Genomic DNA, 17,707 nt, shown 5'->3' with positions numbered 1-17,707 from the left:
CTCACGAGGCCCTACCTCAAGGCGGGTTGCGCCTGGTCTTGATTCTTGATAGCTTCAATGGCCCTGCGAGATGGTTAGGCAACCTACGCCGGACGAATCCCCTGAGGAGATCACATGAGAAGGCCAGACACCAATGACCCCAGGAGGTGACGTGAACGGGGCCGACCCGCCAGACAGAGCTCAGTCATAGGATTTATTGACGCTGCAGGGATGGACCCAAGCACAGACGCCGTGCCTAGCCTACTCATGCGAAGAATCCTGAAGAAAGACAACAGGCGCGCGGCTCCTGTGGTAACAAGGGTGGTCGCGGGTGAGATATTGAAGTACCGGACAGGCAGATGACAATCATGGAATGACTCAAGCAATGGTGCAGGTTAGCGTAGCTAGATGCAAGAACGATACATGCCACTGGGATGGACCCGAGCGGCCTGGGGATGATGCGGCCCGTGAGGCGCCCCAACAGAGTAAGCTAAAGATGTAAAAGGATACACGCCGCAGGGACAGGCCCATGCGACTTGGGGATAATGCTGCCCGATGGGCGCCCCTTACTGAATGAACTGGAAAGAGTCACCTGATACTATGCCGGAGTGATGTCGGGGCAGCTGAAGATGAGTGCCGAAGAGGTTGCTCCTCACGAGCAGCCAGGGTCCTGAGCCTCAGGGGGCTCCATAGGCCCAGGTGGCTCCTGAAGAACCGTCACGATCTCCTCCAGGACGGTGTGATGCCGTGCCTCCTGAGCCGCCAGAATGCTTCATAGGTGGCGCTGGAAGGTGACAGCCGTGTTCAGCAGGCCAAAGGGCATGCGAACGTAGCTGTGAGGTGGACCCTCGCACCGTCCGACTCATGAAGGCTAGAAACGTCGCTGAGACGCGGCCCTGTTGAGTCCTAGAATGTCGACGCAGACGCGCAGCCCGCCACCCTCGCCGGGGTGGAGAGTTGCGCTAGATGGTGGGCGACGGCCACCATGCATGGGCCCTGCCTCTTGAAGCTCCTGGATCGCCTTGGTGATGAATTCCTGAGCACAAGGCGCTCCACACCTCGTGCCCTCTTGAGGGAAACGTGCAGCGAAGCATGCCTCCACGTGGTTCCCAAGCGCCCCCCTCGTGACATTGGTAGGTTAGAGGCCCTCCAGAAGAGAGCTCCCGAGCCCAGCCCGAGGAGGGCGCCGGGCGCGCCTTCCTATGCGAGGGAAGGAGGCGCCCCATCTGTGGGCGTAGGTCCTGAGGTGGTGCTACTGGGGATGCTGCCCTCCTGAGGTCCCTAGCGGAGTAGCTGCTTCTTCTTCTTGGGGTTGGCCTCAGGAGGGTGCGAGGTGCCTCCGTTGTCGGGTTCTTCGGCCGCTGCAGCCTGGTAAGCGCGCTCGAGGGAGCACACCGCATCTCTTTCCTCGCAGGCGACCGAGATGACGCCGCCGCTTCCTGGCATCTTGAGGGTGTTGTAGCCATGGTGGGTCACTGCCATGAACTTGGCCAAGGTTGGATATCCAAGGATAGCATTGTACGACAGACGGATGTGGGCGACATTGAAGTCGATGAGCTCGGTGCGGTAGTTGTCACGCTGACCGAAGGTGACAGGGAGGCGGACCTGCCCTATCGGGGTGGTGGAGCCGTCGGTCACTCCTCAGAAAGGCTTGGTAGGCTATAGCTGATCGTATGGCACCTGAAAGCTGTCGAATGTCTCGACGGATAGGACGTTGAGCCCTGCGCCGCCGTCGATGAGGGTCTTGGTGACTTGAACATTGCTGATGACGGGTGAGCAGAGCATCGGGAGAGCACTGGCGGTTGCCGCGCACTTGAGCTGGTCCGCCGAGCTGAAGGTGATGGCGCACTTGGACCACCTGAGCGGGCGCGTGGCCTCGAGCCTGGGAAGGGACGCATTCACCTCGCGAGCAAACTACTTGAAGACACGCTGCGAGGCTGGGGCTTGGGCGCCACCCAAGATATAGGCGATGGCACGCAGCTCCTGGAAGCCCCGAGCCCCCTCGTCGTAATGGTGGTCGTTATTTCTCCTTGGCGGTGGTGGCAGCGGAGGGAGGCCTGCGTTGCCCTGAGGACAATCCTCCCGAGGCTGACCCCTCCAGGCGCCCTCATGAGGCGGGTCCTGCCAATGGTCCTCGCGAGGCCGGTCGCGCACTCCTGGCGGGGGCCACGGTCATCCCAGCGTCCTCCACTTCGTCCTCCTCCCCGGCTGTAGCCCCGGTCATTGCGTTCGGGGCGTCGACCGAAGCGCCCATCGTGGATGGCCCTGAGCTCTTGACAATCGCTGGTGTTGTGGCTGTGGACGTTATGGAAGGCGCAGAAGGGGCGGTTGGCCCTGGACGACTCGGGGTGGTCGCGGCCGCGCTTCATCTCTGGCTCTGCCACGAGCACAACAGCCCCCTTGCACTTCACGTCTTTGATCTTGGCCTTCTTGTCTTCCTGGTCAGCAACTGGGAGCTCGAGGAGGGAGAGGCGCCGTTCCTCAGCCCTTGCGCACTTGGTTGCCATGTTGAACATCTCCAGGGCCAAGCATAGCTCCTGGTGGATGGAGAGCTCCTCCTTCATCTTGACGTCACGGACGCCATCGGAAAAAGTGGAGATGATGGCCTCGTCCGTCACCTTGGGGATCTTGAGGCAGACGCTATTGAAGCGTTGGATGTACTTTTGCAGGGTTTCCCCTGGTTGCTGCTTGATGCACCGTAGGTCGCCTGCGGCTGGTGGGTGGTCGCGAGTGCCCTGGAAGTTGGCGACGAAACGCTCGCACGTCTCGCCCCAGGAGGGGATCGATCTCGCAGGTAGGTTCAGGAGCCACGAGCGCGCGCCATCCTTGAGGGCCATGGGAAACTAGTTCGCCATGACCATCTCGTCTCCCTTGGCTGCCTCGATGCTCAGCTCGTAGAGCTGCAAGAACTCCGCAGGGTCGGGGGTGCCGCCATAGCATGGAGGCAGGTCCGACTTGAACTTTCCTGGCTAGACGATGGTGCGCAGCTCGGGAGTGAAGGAGCGACAGCTTGCAGTAGTCACCGGAGCTCGTGGTGGTGGTGGAGCCTGATCTTGATATCCATGCACCGCCATCGCAGGCGGTGCGCGGTCTTGACGTGGTGGTGCAGGGAGTGCAGGAGCATTCTCTCACGGTCGGGGGACCTCCTGGCAGCTTCCTTCTTCGTGCGCGGGCACACGACGTGGTGGATCGTGCCACGGGACCACGCGTCTTGGTGCGAGGACACCGTCTTGATGTGGAGGAGGCGGGGCGCTCTGTGAGCCATGCGTCTTGGTGCAAGGGCGCCGTCTTGATGCGGAGGCGGCGGAGGCGCTCCGTGAGCTATGTCGGCTGCGGCTCGAGGTGGGCGTGGCAGCGAGAGGGATGGTGCAGGAGAGCCTCCAGCGATGCTGACGAGCTCGGCGATGCGGTCCAGCCAGTCGTCGTAGAGGTTGTCCACCGGGCGGTAACGCAGGAGCTCGCATGCCATGAGCAGCGCGGCTTACGCGTCAGTGGGCGCGCGGCGAGCGTGGGACGACAAGCCGGCCGGAGTCGGCGACGGGGTGGCGGTGTGTCCGTCCTGCCGCACGGAGGGGTGCAGCAATGAGGCCTGCTGCTCGTTTGCTGCCGGGCCGGTGGCGGCTTGGCAGCAGGTGATGGAGAACGGAGGGGAGGTCTGCCAACGGGTGCCGTCTGAGCGACGCGGGTGGCGAGGACGGCCCGACGCTCAGGATGGGCTCGGCGAGCGTTAGACATGGATGCAGTGGAGCAGTGGAGCGCGAATTGACGGAGGGAAAGCTTCAGCGCACCCCTACCTGGCGCGCCAAATGTCAGGTCGTGGGTTCCGGCAAACCCTTGAGGTTCGAACACTGGGGTGCGCACGAAGATCTCTCTCTCCCGCTCACTCTCGCAATGATCTCTAGGCCTAGCTCGCCGAACCCAAGGAATAAGAGACACGGGAGTTTATACTGGTTTGGGTCACTGTTGTGGTGTAATACCCTACTCCAGTATGGTGTGGTGGATTGCCTGGTAGACTAAGGATGAACTAGTACAAGGGGATAAACAACCTCTTGAGGGGAGGTGTTCTTGAGCTCGATGAGCTGGTGAGATGGCCTTGGTGGAGTGGATCTAGTCCAAGATGAGCCTATCCTGACTATGGTGGTGGCTAGCCCTATTTATAAAGACCCCGGTCCTCTTCCCAAATGTTTAGGCGGGAACGGATCCCACAATGGCCAATTTTGAAGGGAGACAACTAGTATAGGTTATCCTGACAAAAGGTGGTCTTCCCGTGCCAAAGGCTCTGGTGGTGACACCGTCGTGGGCTCCATTGTGACCTCCGTCCTGCTGTCCTGCTGGTCTTGTTGCACCGATATGGAAAACTTTGCCTGATGCCTCGGGACTCCTCGCCTGCGCCTGCCCCTTTAGCACCAAAGTGGAAAACTGGCACCCTGCGCCCGCTGGCGCCCGCTTGGCCTTGGTCATCATGGCTCATGTCACGTGAACCTCGCGAGGTGCCCCTTGCATAGATATCTCCGCTCCTCGGGAGCCAGCCTAGGGAGGCCACCCCGGAGGAGGTCTTGGTGTCGTCCGCCTCCTGAGGCTTGTCCCCTCGCGAGGGTCTTGAGTGGTTGCTGGTGAAGATGGGCCGTACCAGGCCACTGGATGAGCCATGCCCTGGGCTGCAGGCAGGCAAGTCTTGGTACCCCCGTTCCTAGGACGTCGACATTATCCCCACCACATGATGCTTGCCAACTAAAGAATAATTGAGGTTGAAGTAAGAAGGAATACTATTGACTCTTGCATAGAAGTAAATACATGAAAGTAAAATATAGGCCCTTCGCAGAGGGAAGCAGAGGTTGTCATGCGCTTTTAAATGTTGGATGTACAAACCCTTAATGCAAAAGAATGTCACATTGTATTGCCCTTTGTGATAGCAACCTTTATTATGAAGTCCGTCACTTTTATTTCTTTACCACCGCAAGTTCGTACAACGCTTATTTTCCCTTATAATTAAAGATCATACATGTTTAGGAGCAATTTTTATTGCTTTTTGCATCGATGACAACTTACTTGAAGGATCTTATTCAACCCATAAGTAGATATGGTGGACACTCATGGCATGAAACTGGGTTTAAGGGTTTTGGATGCACAAGTAGTATCTCTACTTAGTAGAAATTTTTTGGCTAGCAAAAGATCCTAAGCAAGCACCACATGTTAGAGGATCCATAACAATATAGCTTCTATGCAAATATACCCAAACATAACTCATTACGTTGTCTTCCTTGTCCAACTTCAACTAATTTGCTCAAGTTTGAAAATAATTATTAAGGCTCACAATCATAGAAGATGTCCAAGATAGTATACTTATATGTGAAATCTCTCTTCCTTCAATATTCTTTCATGAATTGTTCAAGTGACCAATGTTGAGTTTGCTAACTTTCAATAAATTTTACCACCTATACTTCTTATAAGTGAAGTCATTACTCCCCATGGGATAAGCATATGAAGCATATATAATTTCAAATTTATGATATTCAATTCATTCAACCATTTACTCATAGGATATAAGTGAAGCACATGAGTAAATGACAAACTACTACAAAAATATATAAGTGAAGAACTATGAGTACTCAAATAATTAACTAGCCATGGGAGGACTCTCTCTCATTCAAGATTTCAGATCCAATGATTTTATTCAAACAACAAGTAAAATGAAAATACGCTCCAAGAAAAACACATATCATGTGACGAATAAAAATATAGCCCTGAGTAAGGTATACCGATGGTTTTGAAGATGAAAGAGGGGATGCCTTTCAGGGCGTCCCCAAACTTAGGCGCTTGAGTCTTCCTTGAATATTACCTTGGGGTGCCTTGGGCATCCCCAAGCTTAGGGTCTTTCCACTCCTTATTCTCCTCATATAGATATCTCACCCAAAAATTGAAAACTTCAATCACACAAAACTTAACGGAACTTCGTGAGATGTGAAAGTGTGTTATATCGACTAGAGGGGGGGTGAATAGGCGATTTTTATGAAATCTTCACTGAGGAATTTCAGGGTGAGGAAATTCCTGAGTGAAGAACTACTTGCAGCGGAATAAGTACTCAGAAGAAAACATAACAGAACATGAGCATGGTCTTCATGATGAAATGAAAAACAAGCACATAGTACAGAAAGCGTAAACACAGGATGAAACAGGATGAAGACAAACAAATTGAAGATATTGAACTGAGGAAATTGAGAAAGTCTTCAGTCAAAGTCTTCAAATAGATATGAACAAGCTCACAACACAGAAATGAGGAAATGAAAGGGTTGAGGAAATGGAACCAGGTAGCTTGGTGAAGACAATGATTTGGTAGACCAGTTCCAACTGTTGTGACAGTTGTACGTCTGGTTAGGGCGGCTAGGTATTTAAACCTGAGGACACACAGTCCCGGACACCCAGTTCTGAACACTCAATCCAGAACACTCAGTCCTCACCGTATTCCCCTTGAGCTAAGGTCACACAGACCTCGCCCAATCACTCGTGGTAAGTCTTCAGGTGAATTCCAAACCTTCACAGACTCGGTCACTCGGTGATCCACAATTTCCTCTTGGATGCTCTAGACCATGACGCCTAACCGTCTGGAAGATGCACAATCTTCAAAGGTAACAAGCGTCGGATCCACGCATGATCAATCTCTTCAGTGATGCTCAATCACTTGGGGTTTGTAGGTGTTTGGGTTTGGGTTTTCCTCACTTAATGATTTTCACTCAAAGTCCTCGGAGGATGGGATGCTCTCGAATAACAAGTGTCAGTTTCTCTCAGAGCAGCCAACCAGCTAGTGGTTGTAGGGGGCGGCTATTTATAGCCTAGGGAGCAGCCCGACGTGATAAGACATAAATGCCCTTTAATGATATGACCGTTAGGTGGGTACATATTTTGGGACAGCTGGCCCATAGCACAACAACGGTTGGAATTTTGAGTATCAAATTCCTCAGGGCTATCATGTTCCTTACCGTGTAGGCAATCCGCACTGGCGAATTCCTAACTCCTCAGTTAGAACAAATTCCTCAGAGACCAGAAGAACTTCATCTCTGTCACTGAAGAAATTGACTGAGCTGTATGAGATTTCCAATGGCTTCACTCGAAGGGATTGGTAGGTGTAGGATTTGAGTTGAGCATCACTTGGAAATTTTTTCCTTAGTATTTCCTCGACCCCCTTTAACAATACGGTGTTTCCTATGAATCAAGAAAGAGAAAATGAAACTACGAAAACAAAAGTCTTCATGCTTCATGTTCCTTGAACGAATACCAAGTCTTCAGGATTACACCAATTTCTTCACTTTCAAAGTCTTCAGAAAGTCTTCAGACGAAGAACTTCATTTTTAGGGGTCGACTTTTGTTTGTAAATATCAACCTCCTCATAGACTTATAGACCTGTGTACACTCACAAACGCATTAGTCCCTTAACCTATAAGTCTTCAATGCACCAAAATCACTAAGGGGCACTAGATGCACTTACAATCTCCTCCTTTTTGGTGATTGATGGCAATATAGGTTAAGTTTTCAACGGGGATAAACATATGAAGTGTAAATACTGATATTAAGGATTTTGATTGCAAGATATAGAAGAACTCCCCCTGAAGATGTGCATAGTGAGGGATTTTCTTTTGAAGCAATGCACACTTCAAGAGTAGAATCATGGAGATCTCCCCCTATATCATGGAAAAAACGCCCATATAAGTAGACCCACTTGAAGACTAACTCAAATTTCTCCCCCTTTGTCATCGAATGACCAAAAGGATCGAAAATGAGGACTAACACCCCTAAAGAATATCAAGTTGATGGAGGAGCGCCAGCGTTGTTGGGGTCGTTTGTCGTTGTAGGGCCTGCCACAGTGTCGTCCAAGTCTTCATACTCGTCGGTGTCGCGGGATGAAGAATAGGAGCTGGTCACCAAGGTAGGAACTTTGACCTTCTTGAATTTCTTCGGAGGAGGTGCAGACCAGCCAAAGTTCTCCTTGAGACCCATTTGCTTCAGATCTTCCTCGCCATACAGATGTGATAAGACAGCCCAGGTGCGACCGAAAACTTCATGGAGGTAGTAATGGTTTTTCTTCACTGCATTATGTGTAGCAGTTATGTTGTGAAGAATTGAACCAAACTGACGCTTAACCCATTTATGGTTGTGATCCACCTTCTGGTGAAGACTAAGAAGCAGCTCACGGTCAGTCATCACTCTTGGAGCTGTGGCTTGAGGAGTAGACTTGGGTGCATTTGCAGCAGAGTCATGAGTGGCAGAGTCATCATTGGTGGAATAAGATGCAGCTTTGCGAAACTGACTATCCAATGGACGAATGCCTTCATCAATGACGGCAGGTGCCTTCCTTTTTTCATCAGTTGAGGTAAAGGTCTGCTTGAGGACTTCAATCGGGGGTAGGTAGCTGAGGTGATTCTGAAAATCAACCTTGTAGTTGAGTGAAGACCTTGTTATGAGGAATCTCATAATCCAAGGAGCATAAGGTTTCAACTCAAACGGAGAGAGTGCAACATTTGCCAGAGTCCTCATGAAGAAATCATAGTAATTGATAGGAATGCTATGAATGATGTTGAATAGCAGATTCTTCATGATGCCAACAATTTCCTCATTAGATGAGTCGTGGCCTTTGATAGGACTCATTGTCCTCGTCAGAATGCGATAGACTGTTCTGGGCACATAGAGGAAGTCCTTCACAAGGAATTTGGTCCTTGGGGCTTGACCGGGCTTCAGAGGCTTCATTAGAACGTGCATGTAATGAGCAGTGAGTTCAGGTTCTTGGTATAGGCAGCGAGCTCCTTCACTGGGTGGACTGATGGGCGGGGCGTGAAGTAATTCAGAGGTCGGTGCCTTATAGTGAGTGTTATCGGTCATCCAGTCCAAGACCTAGGTGTTGATATCTTCAGGATCACCTGTGATATGCAGTGTAGCATAGAACTGAAGAATAAGCTCTTCATTCCAATCAACAATGTTAGAGCAAAAGTTGAGGAGGCCTGCATCATGAAGCACACCGAGGTCAGGAGGGAAACAAGGCAACGATTCCATGTCCATGTGAGGAATATGCTCATGGTAGAAGATTTTGTCCTTGTTGAAAAGCAGTGAAGAATAGAAGTTGGCCTGGCTTGTAGTCCAGAAACGCTTCCTCCTTAGACGAGCAGAGTCATAATTATTGTAGTCAGTGAAGAATATATGCTCGCCAAAGAAGTCATCATCCTTGAATTTTTGCTTCTTCGAGAAGGGATCCTTTGTCTTGGGGTGAGGAGTGTCAGTCAATTGCATCACAACCTCAGGGATCTCGATCTCAAGTTCCGCAGGCTGAGGAATTTCAGGTTCTTCTTCAGTGGCAGCCTGGGACTTCAATTGTTCATTTACATTTTCTTCAGCACTACTGGCTGGAATTTCATTTTCTTCTGAGCTGAAGAATGTGATGCAGTTGATGTCTTCCTTTTCTTCATAGCTGCACACTCTGCAGCCTTGGTCTTCTTCACATCTGATGCAGATGGATGAATAGGAGTTGGTGTAGTCGCAGGAGGAGCAGAGGAATTTGGTTCAAGATCTTCAGGCACAATTGATGCAGTTGCCCTGACTTCTTCATTTTCTTCAGGCACAACACTAGAGGTTGCCCTGACAATTTCTTCAGCAGCTGGAATGTAGTAATCAGCCCTGGAATTAGTATTTTCTTCAGTAGCCCGAGAGTCATCAGCGGTGCTGGCATTTTCTTCAGTAGGCTGAGCAGATGCAGCAGCCTGAGGAATTTCTTGTTGCAATTGGGCAGCAACAGTGGAGGTGAAGTTGTCAGCGAGTCTCACAAAATGAACCTTGGCTCCCAGCCAATCAGTATGGTATGCATCAAATTCATCACTGAGTTTCTTGATCTCAGACTGCATATTGACGAGTTCTTCAGTTGTCATAGAGACAACGTTTTTCTTCAGGAAGCGCTCCTTTGTGTACCACACTTTCTTGATTTGTCTGGCCTTTTCAAATTTCCATTTCTCTTCTTGAATGAAGTGAGTAAACATATGACTTTGGCTAGGAGTCAACTTGAAATCAGGCATGGGAGTGTTGGGGTCCTTGTGCCAGAGATCAATGTAATCAAGGATCAACTTTGGATCCAAAAGCAGAGGCACACTTGTGCCTTTAGCTCTAGCGGCCATGACTTGTCTGTCCCTGATGATTTCAGCAAGTTCTTCATCATCAGCTTCGTCTTCATCAGACGGTACTTGAAAAGCGACCTGCTTATTTTGAGGACTTGGTCGAGAACCTCGTCCAACAGTTTCCTTGGTCTTCAACAGAGTGGGACTAGTTGAAGAATGCAGTGGTGCTGAGGAACTAGCAGATGCTCCTGAGGCAATAGAGATGCCTGGTGTCCTTTGGCACGTGGCGAGATGCATAGGTGCTGAGGATTTGGTCGGAGCAGCCGAGGACTTTGGAGGAGCAGGTGAGGGTTGAGGAATTTGTCATGAGGGCTTTGAAGAAACTGGCCGTGAGGGCATAGCTGAGGAACTTGGCCGAGAGGGCATTTGAGTAGAAGCACTTGGCTTATGAGCCAGCTTCTTTGGCATAGCCTTCTTGGGCTTACTTGCAGAGGCCTCAGCAGTGGCAGCAGCAGCAGAGTCTTTATTGAATTTCCTCACTGCTTCCTTAGCAACTCTGGCAAGCTTGGCCTGGCGCTTGGCCCATTCATCAGGATAATCCTCACCACGCTTGAGGCTGGTGGGATCAGCTTCTTGGCCAGGTGCCAACAGAGGTCTTGGGCATGGAGGATGAAGAGTGAATTTCTTCATATACTTGGGAGTGACATATCTGTATTCCCTCCATTCCCGTGCCCATCTCCTCTCTATTCTTTGGATGCGCACTTTGCGCTCATTCTTGGTTTCCTTTCCATGAGTGGCCTCATCAGGAGTGCAATAATCCTTGTATATATCCTCAGGGATTTCAAACGCAGTGTTGACTTCTAGCCTCTTTCCTCCCTTCCGAGGTTTCTTGCTATCTGCCATTTTCTTCAGCTGAGGGTTTTTAACAATTGAGTTCTCTGAAGAGGTATGCAACTTTTCTTCGAGGAACACTGCAAATTAGTTAAGTTGATGAGAACCTAATGATTCAGCAGTGGACATGAATACCTGTGAATAGAGTATAGGTGTGAAGAATTTGGAGAGGTCATATGTGTTCTCAGAAGTTTTTGCAAAAAAGAACAAGTTTGAGGAAATTGACCAGATGAGTCTTGAATAATTTCACTAAGCATTCTTTGACTTAGGTTCCAGAGTTGTACAGATTTGAAAATCCATACAATTGAGGAATCTTGAAGAAAAATGTTGCTTAGAGAAACAGATCAAGAATAGATGATATGTGAGGTGTTTAGTGTGTGAAGAGTTGAGGAATAAACACCTTTTGAACATTTTAAGAAAACATCATAATAACAAGGGTAGTAAAAGTAACTTTTAATTACCCTTGACGAAGAACACGACGAACTAGGAAGTGTAGATTTCAAGCTCGTCGGTTCAAATCTTCCACGCCCTAACTTGGCTAACGAAGACAGCTACGGCGACGGCGGAGTGAAGAAATCCGCCTCCGGCGTGAGTATGGCGGCTACGAGGTCGAGACAGTGAAGCTCTTCCTCACCGACGATGATGGAGGTAGCGGCGGCGCTAGGGTAGGGAAGCTTGAGCGAGGGAGTGAGATCGAGCGGAGTAAAAGTGAAATGAGGAAGGGAGAGGGGTATTTATAGCTGAAGTAAAAAAAATGCTCGCCCGAGGAAATAGGACCAACGTGCCCCTGACCTTTCTCATTCGCTTGACATGTGTCACCCACGTATAGAGAGGTGACGATCGTGTGCAATCGTGGGTGAATAGATAAACATCGCATAGAATGCGGAACGGTTTGAGCGGCAAAGCCGAAAATTTAGATAAGATAGGTTTTAAAGTTCCGTTCGCGATTTCTTCAGATGACAAGAACGCAATGAAGATTTTGAACGAGATTCAAATATAACGCACATGAAGAATTTGTGAATAAACTGGGTTGAGTTTAGCATAGAGGGGGAAGGGTCCGATCACATTCACTTAGCAGAACAAGCAACTTGAAGAAATAGCAATAAGTGAATGGTGTAAAGGACATAAACTCACACACATATATATAGCCAATGAAGAAAAACGACGGAAATGGTGAAGACAATGCAAGTTGAAAAACAACTGAGGAATTTCAAAGAACTGAGGAAAAACTCAATTGAAGATTTTCAACATTTTGTGGTGGCGTGACCCACCGTATAAGAATGACGATTTCAGACACATCGTACAATTGTCGTAGGGTTCTAAGAATCATATTCTTCGTTAATTTCTTCACACTTAGAGTGTTATTCTTCATTGATTGAAGAAAAACGTTTCTTCATGTGTTGCACATCTAAGTCATCAATTTTGCATAAGTGTTAGGATGAGTGTCCTTTCCAAAGAACATTCGAAGATTCTAGGATATTTAGCTCACACCACAACTTGCTAAATCTCTTCTCATCCAAGGGCTTAGTGAAGATATCGGCTAGCTGTTCTTCAGTCTTTACATGCTCAATAGAGATGTCGCCCTTCAACACATGATCATGAAGAAAATGATGACGAATCTGAATGTGCTTTGTCTTCGAGTGTTGAACTGGGCTATGAGCAATCTTGATGGCACTCTCATTGTCACAGTAGAGTGGCACATTCTTCACGTTGACGCCATAGTCCTTGAGTGTTTGCTTCATCCATAGTAGTTGAGCACAGCAAGAACCAACAGCAATGTACTTAGCTTCAGCAGTAGACAATGATACGCAGTTCTGTTTCTTCGAGGACCAACAGACCAAAGATCATCCGAGGAAATGGCATGTGCCAGATGTTGACTTGCAGTCCACACGATCACCAGCATAGTCAGAGTCTGAAAATCCAATGAGATCAAAAACCAAGCCCTTTGGGTACCACAATCCAAGTGTTGGTGTGTGAGCTAGAAGAATATGCTTCACAGCCTTATGGTGTGATTCCTTCGGTGTAGCTTGAAATCGGGCACACATGCAAACACTAAGCATAATATCTGGCCTAGATGCACATAAGTACAATAAAGAACCAATCATGGAGCGGTATACCTTTTGATCGAAGTCAATACCATTTTCATCAGTGCATAGATGACCATTTGTGGGCATAGGGATTTTGACTCCTTTGCAATCTTGCATGCCGAATTTCCTCAATACGTCCTTGAGGTATTTCTCCTGAGATATGAATATGCCATTGCGCTGTTGACGAATCTGAAGACCTAAGAAGAATTTCAATTCTCCCATCATAGACATTTGATATTATTCACCCATCATATAGGCAAATTCATCACTGTAACGTTGGTCAGTACAGCCGAAAAGGATATCATCAACATAAATTTGGCACACAAACAATTCACCATCATAAGATTTAGTGAAAAGAGTTGGGTCAAGTGAACCGGATTTGAAGTCTTTCTTCATGAGGAATTCCTTCAAAGTATCATACCACGCCTGTGGGGCCTGCTTGAGGCCATAGAGGGCCTTATTGAGTCTGAAGACTTTGTCAGGATGCGTTGGATCTTCAAAACCTGGGGGTTGAGCAACATATACTTCTTCCTCAAGCTTACCATTGAGGAATGCACTTTTCACATCCATTTGATATAAGATGATATCATGATGGTTAGCATAAGCAAGTAATATGCGAATAGCCTCAAGTCTAGCAACAAGTGCAAAAGTTTCATCGAAATCAATTCCTTCAACCTGTGTGTAGCCTTGAGCAGATTCTTCATGTTCTGGAATGACTTCTTCAGTAGATTCTTCAGTAGGAATGACATCCTCAGTAGCCTTGAACTTAATAGATTCCTTAGGAGGTATTTCGTCCGTCACAGGAGGTAGGTGTTCTCTTTGCGAGCCATTAGTTTCATCGAACCGCATGTCTACAGTTTCAACAACCTTGTGGTGACAGGTGTTGAAGACTCTGTAGGTGTGCGAGTCCTTACCATAACCGAGCATAAAACCTTCATGTGCTTTCGGTGCAAATTTAGAACTGTGATGAGGATCTCTAATCCAACATTTAGCACCGAAGACTTTGAAATAACTCACATTGGGTTTCTTGTCAGTAAGGAGTTCATATGTGGTCTTCTTGAATAATTTGTGAAGATATACCCTATTGATGATGTGGCACGCAGTATCGATTGCCTCATGCCAAAAGCGAGGAGGCATCTTGTACTCATTAAGCATAGTGTGGGCCATCTCAACAAGAGTCCTGTTCTTGCGCTCCACGACGCCATTTTGCTGAGGAGTATAAGGAGTAGATAACTCATGAGTAATACCGAGTTCATCAAGATAGTCATCAAGACCAGTGTTCTTGAACTCAGTTCCATTATCACTTCTGATGTGCTTGATCTTCACACCAAAGTTGGTTGAAGCCCTCGATGAAAATCGTTTGAAAACTTCCTGCACTTCAGTTTTGTAAGTGATGATATGGACCCACGTATATTGAGAATAATCATCAACAATAACAAAGCCATATAAGGATGTAGCATTAGTAAATGTGGCATAGTGAGTAGGGCCAAAGAGATCCATGTGAAGTAATTCAAATGGTCAAGAAGTAGTCATGATAGTCTTCGCTGGATGCTTGGCCTTGTTCATCTTTCCAGCTTCACAGGCTCCGCACAAGTGATCCTTCTTCGCGAGCGTGTGCAAATTCCTCGTGCCAGCATGACCAAGTCGACGATGCCATAGCCAGCCTTCTGAAGCTTTTGCAAGTAGACATGTAGCAGGTTGTGGTCCTGTAGAGAAATCAACAATATACAAATCTCCTCTCCTAAAGCCTTCGAAGACTTTGGAATTGTCAGCTTCCATGATCACAACACAACGATATTTGCCAAAGACAACAACCATATCAAGATCACAAAGCATTGAGACAGACATGAGGTTGAACCCTAAGGACTCGACAAGCATGACTTTGTCCATGTGTCGATCCTTTAAGATTGCAACCTCTAGACCCAATACCTTGTTTTTGCCTTTCTCAGCGTAGGTGATATGCTTTAGATGTGATGGAGATAAAACAGAGTCCATCAATAAGCTCCTGTCACCAGTCATGTGATTTATACATCCACTATCGAGGACCCACTCACTGGCTTTGGGTTGATCATCCTGCAGATGAATTAGTGCAACTTACAAACTCATATACTTCAGCAGTGAAGAATATGGTATCAATTTCATCAGATCAATTTCATCAAGCAATAGAACAGATAAAGCAGTATGAGGGTGTGAGAAATGAAAATTCATTTCTTCATGATTAGCTCGCGTCCTTTCAAGCACATTTAGGTCTCCAGCAAATTCTTCAGACGATTAAGTTCATCTAGAGACCTGATCCTGCATAAGAGGTTAGTTCTTTTTCTTCACCACCCACATCTGAAGGGGTGGCAAAGAGTTCATCATTCTGCGAGCTCCAAAAGTGAAAGGTGGCATAGATGCCAATCCACTTCGTTTCACATAAGAGGGGTTAGGGTAAGCATAAGAGTAAGCAGAGAAATTCTTCGAGGACTTATGAACATAATGATTTGAAGAATAATGCACATATCCATAATTCTTAGATCTTCCCTGTGAAATAGATAGGTTAGCACGATGATGTTCATATGAGGACTTTGATCCTTTTGAGGAATTTGATCCATGTGAGAAGTTTGGTCCGTATGAGGACTTGGATCCATATGAAGAATTTGATCTGGGGTTCCTATTCTTCATAGGTGGTGTCATGATGACATTCACCTGAAGATTTCCAAGGCACCTTTTGGGAACCCATATTTTCTTCATAGGAGGACCATTCTTGCAGTTAGTGCCAACATATCTAGCAAATACTTCACCATTCTGTGTTTTGAACAGTTTATAATTGGAGTCAAATGATTCATCAGAAGAATATGAAGATTCACATGTAAAGCCAGATAGAGTAGATGGATCCACTGAAGGTCCCTTTGCAGCAACCCATGAGGTTTTGGGATACTGCTCAGGTTTCCAGTAGGTCCCATCAGCATTGAGTTTCCTCTCAAAGGCAATACCCTCTTTCCTAGGGTTCCTGTTGAGGATCTGCTTTTTAAGCACGTCACAAAGAGCCTGATGCCCTTTGAGGCTTTTGTACATGCCTGTCATATATAATTCCTTTAGCCCTGCATCATCAGTGATACTAGCAATGTCCTCAGATGAGGAATTAGTGATAGCAGAGGCAGTTGAAGAATTTGCAGCAATGGAAGTATTTGAGCATTCGGGTGAAGAATTAGCAGTTTCACGTTCAATGCACTTCAAACATGGAGAACCAAATTCATCCTGAGTAGCGCTAATCTATTGAGCAAGTAATGAATCACGCTCCTTCTGAAGATCTTCATAACTCACTCTTAACTTCTCAAGATCTTTCTTTCTTTGAAGAAATTCGTAAGAAAGCTTCTCATGATCAGATAAGAGAGTGTTATGATGACTTTAAAGGGTGTCAAACTTAGACTGAAGTCTCTGAAGACTATCAGCCAAAGCTTTCATCTGATCCATTTCTTCATCCAGCATATCATTGCTTTTATCCAGCATGTATTGAACTTTTTCCAAAGCTCTTTGTTGTTTAGTGACAAGGGAAGCAAGTTTGACATAACTGGGTCCAAATTCATCACCAGATTCATCATCACTGGACTCAGATAAGTAGCATTCAGTTACCTTGGCACCTTTTGCCATAAGACATGGTGTAGAGGATGATGATTCTGGATCGAAGGTCATAGCCTTGCGCGATTCCATGAATTCTTCGAACCAGGGTTCATGGTGAGATCGATCACCTTCATAGACCTCAGAGAGTCGGTCCCAGATGAGTCTCGCATGGCTGAGATGCATAACGTCCCTGAACTGATTTTGTGACAAGATGGAGTAGATGATGTCCTTCGCCGTGAGGTTGAGAAGTGTGTATTTGCGAATATCATCAGCCTCCGCCATCTTGCATAGGTCAGTAAGACCAATCTCGGTGACGGTCCAGAGTTCGCTGTTCATCGCCATGAGGAGCTTCTTCATCATGGCCTTCCACTTGGGATAATCATGACCGTCAAAGATGGGGCAAGTCACAGTCTTCATTCCTGTGGTCGACATAACTAAAACTCCAGGCGGTTAAACCAAAATCACACAGAACAAGGGAGTACCTTGTTCTGATACCAATTGAAAGTGCGTTATATCGACTAGAGGGGGGTGAATAGGCGATTTTTATGAAATCTTCACTGAGGAATTTCAGGGTGAGGAAATTCCTTAGTGAAGAACTACTTGCAGCAGAATAAGTACTCAGAAGTAAACATAACAGAACATGAGCATGGTCTTCATGATGAAATGAAAAACAAGCATAGAGTACAAAAGCGTAAACACAGGATAACACAGGATAAAACAGGATGAAGATAAACAAACTGAAGATATTGAACTGAGAAAATTGAGAAAGTCTTCAGTCAAAGTCTTCAAACAGATATGAACAAGCTCATAACACAGAAATGAGGAAATGAAAGGGTTGAGGAAATGGAACCAGTTAGCTTGGTGAAGACAATGATTTGGTAGACCAGTTCCAACTGTTGTGACAGTTGTACGTTTGGTTAGGGCGGCTAGGTATTTAAACCTGAGGACACACAGTCTCAGACACCCAGTTCTGAACACGCAGTCCAGAACACTTAGTCCTCACCGTATTCTCCTTGAGCTAAGGTCACACAGACCTTGCCCAATCACTCATGGTAA

The 17,707-nt window shown here is 47.3% G+C and overlaps 1 pseudogene; it reads right to left on the bottom strand.

The window, feature by feature from the left end:
• Positions 1 to 15,382: 15,382 nt before the first annotated feature.
• Positions 15,383 to 17,068, bottom strand: LOC125553994 (annotated as a pseudogene).
• Between the last annotated feature and the right edge of the window lie 639 nt (positions 17,069 to 17,707).

This window comes from Triticum urartu, chromosome 4 (assembly GCF_003073215.2).
Source record: "Triticum urartu cultivar G1812 chromosome 4, Tu2.1, whole genome shotgun sequence".
Taxonomy (NCBI): domain Eukaryota; kingdom Viridiplantae; phylum Streptophyta; class Magnoliopsida; order Poales; family Poaceae; genus Triticum; species Triticum urartu.
The sequence above is the reverse complement of the archived record's forward strand: the minus strand, read 5'-3'. Positions and strand labels throughout refer to the sequence as shown.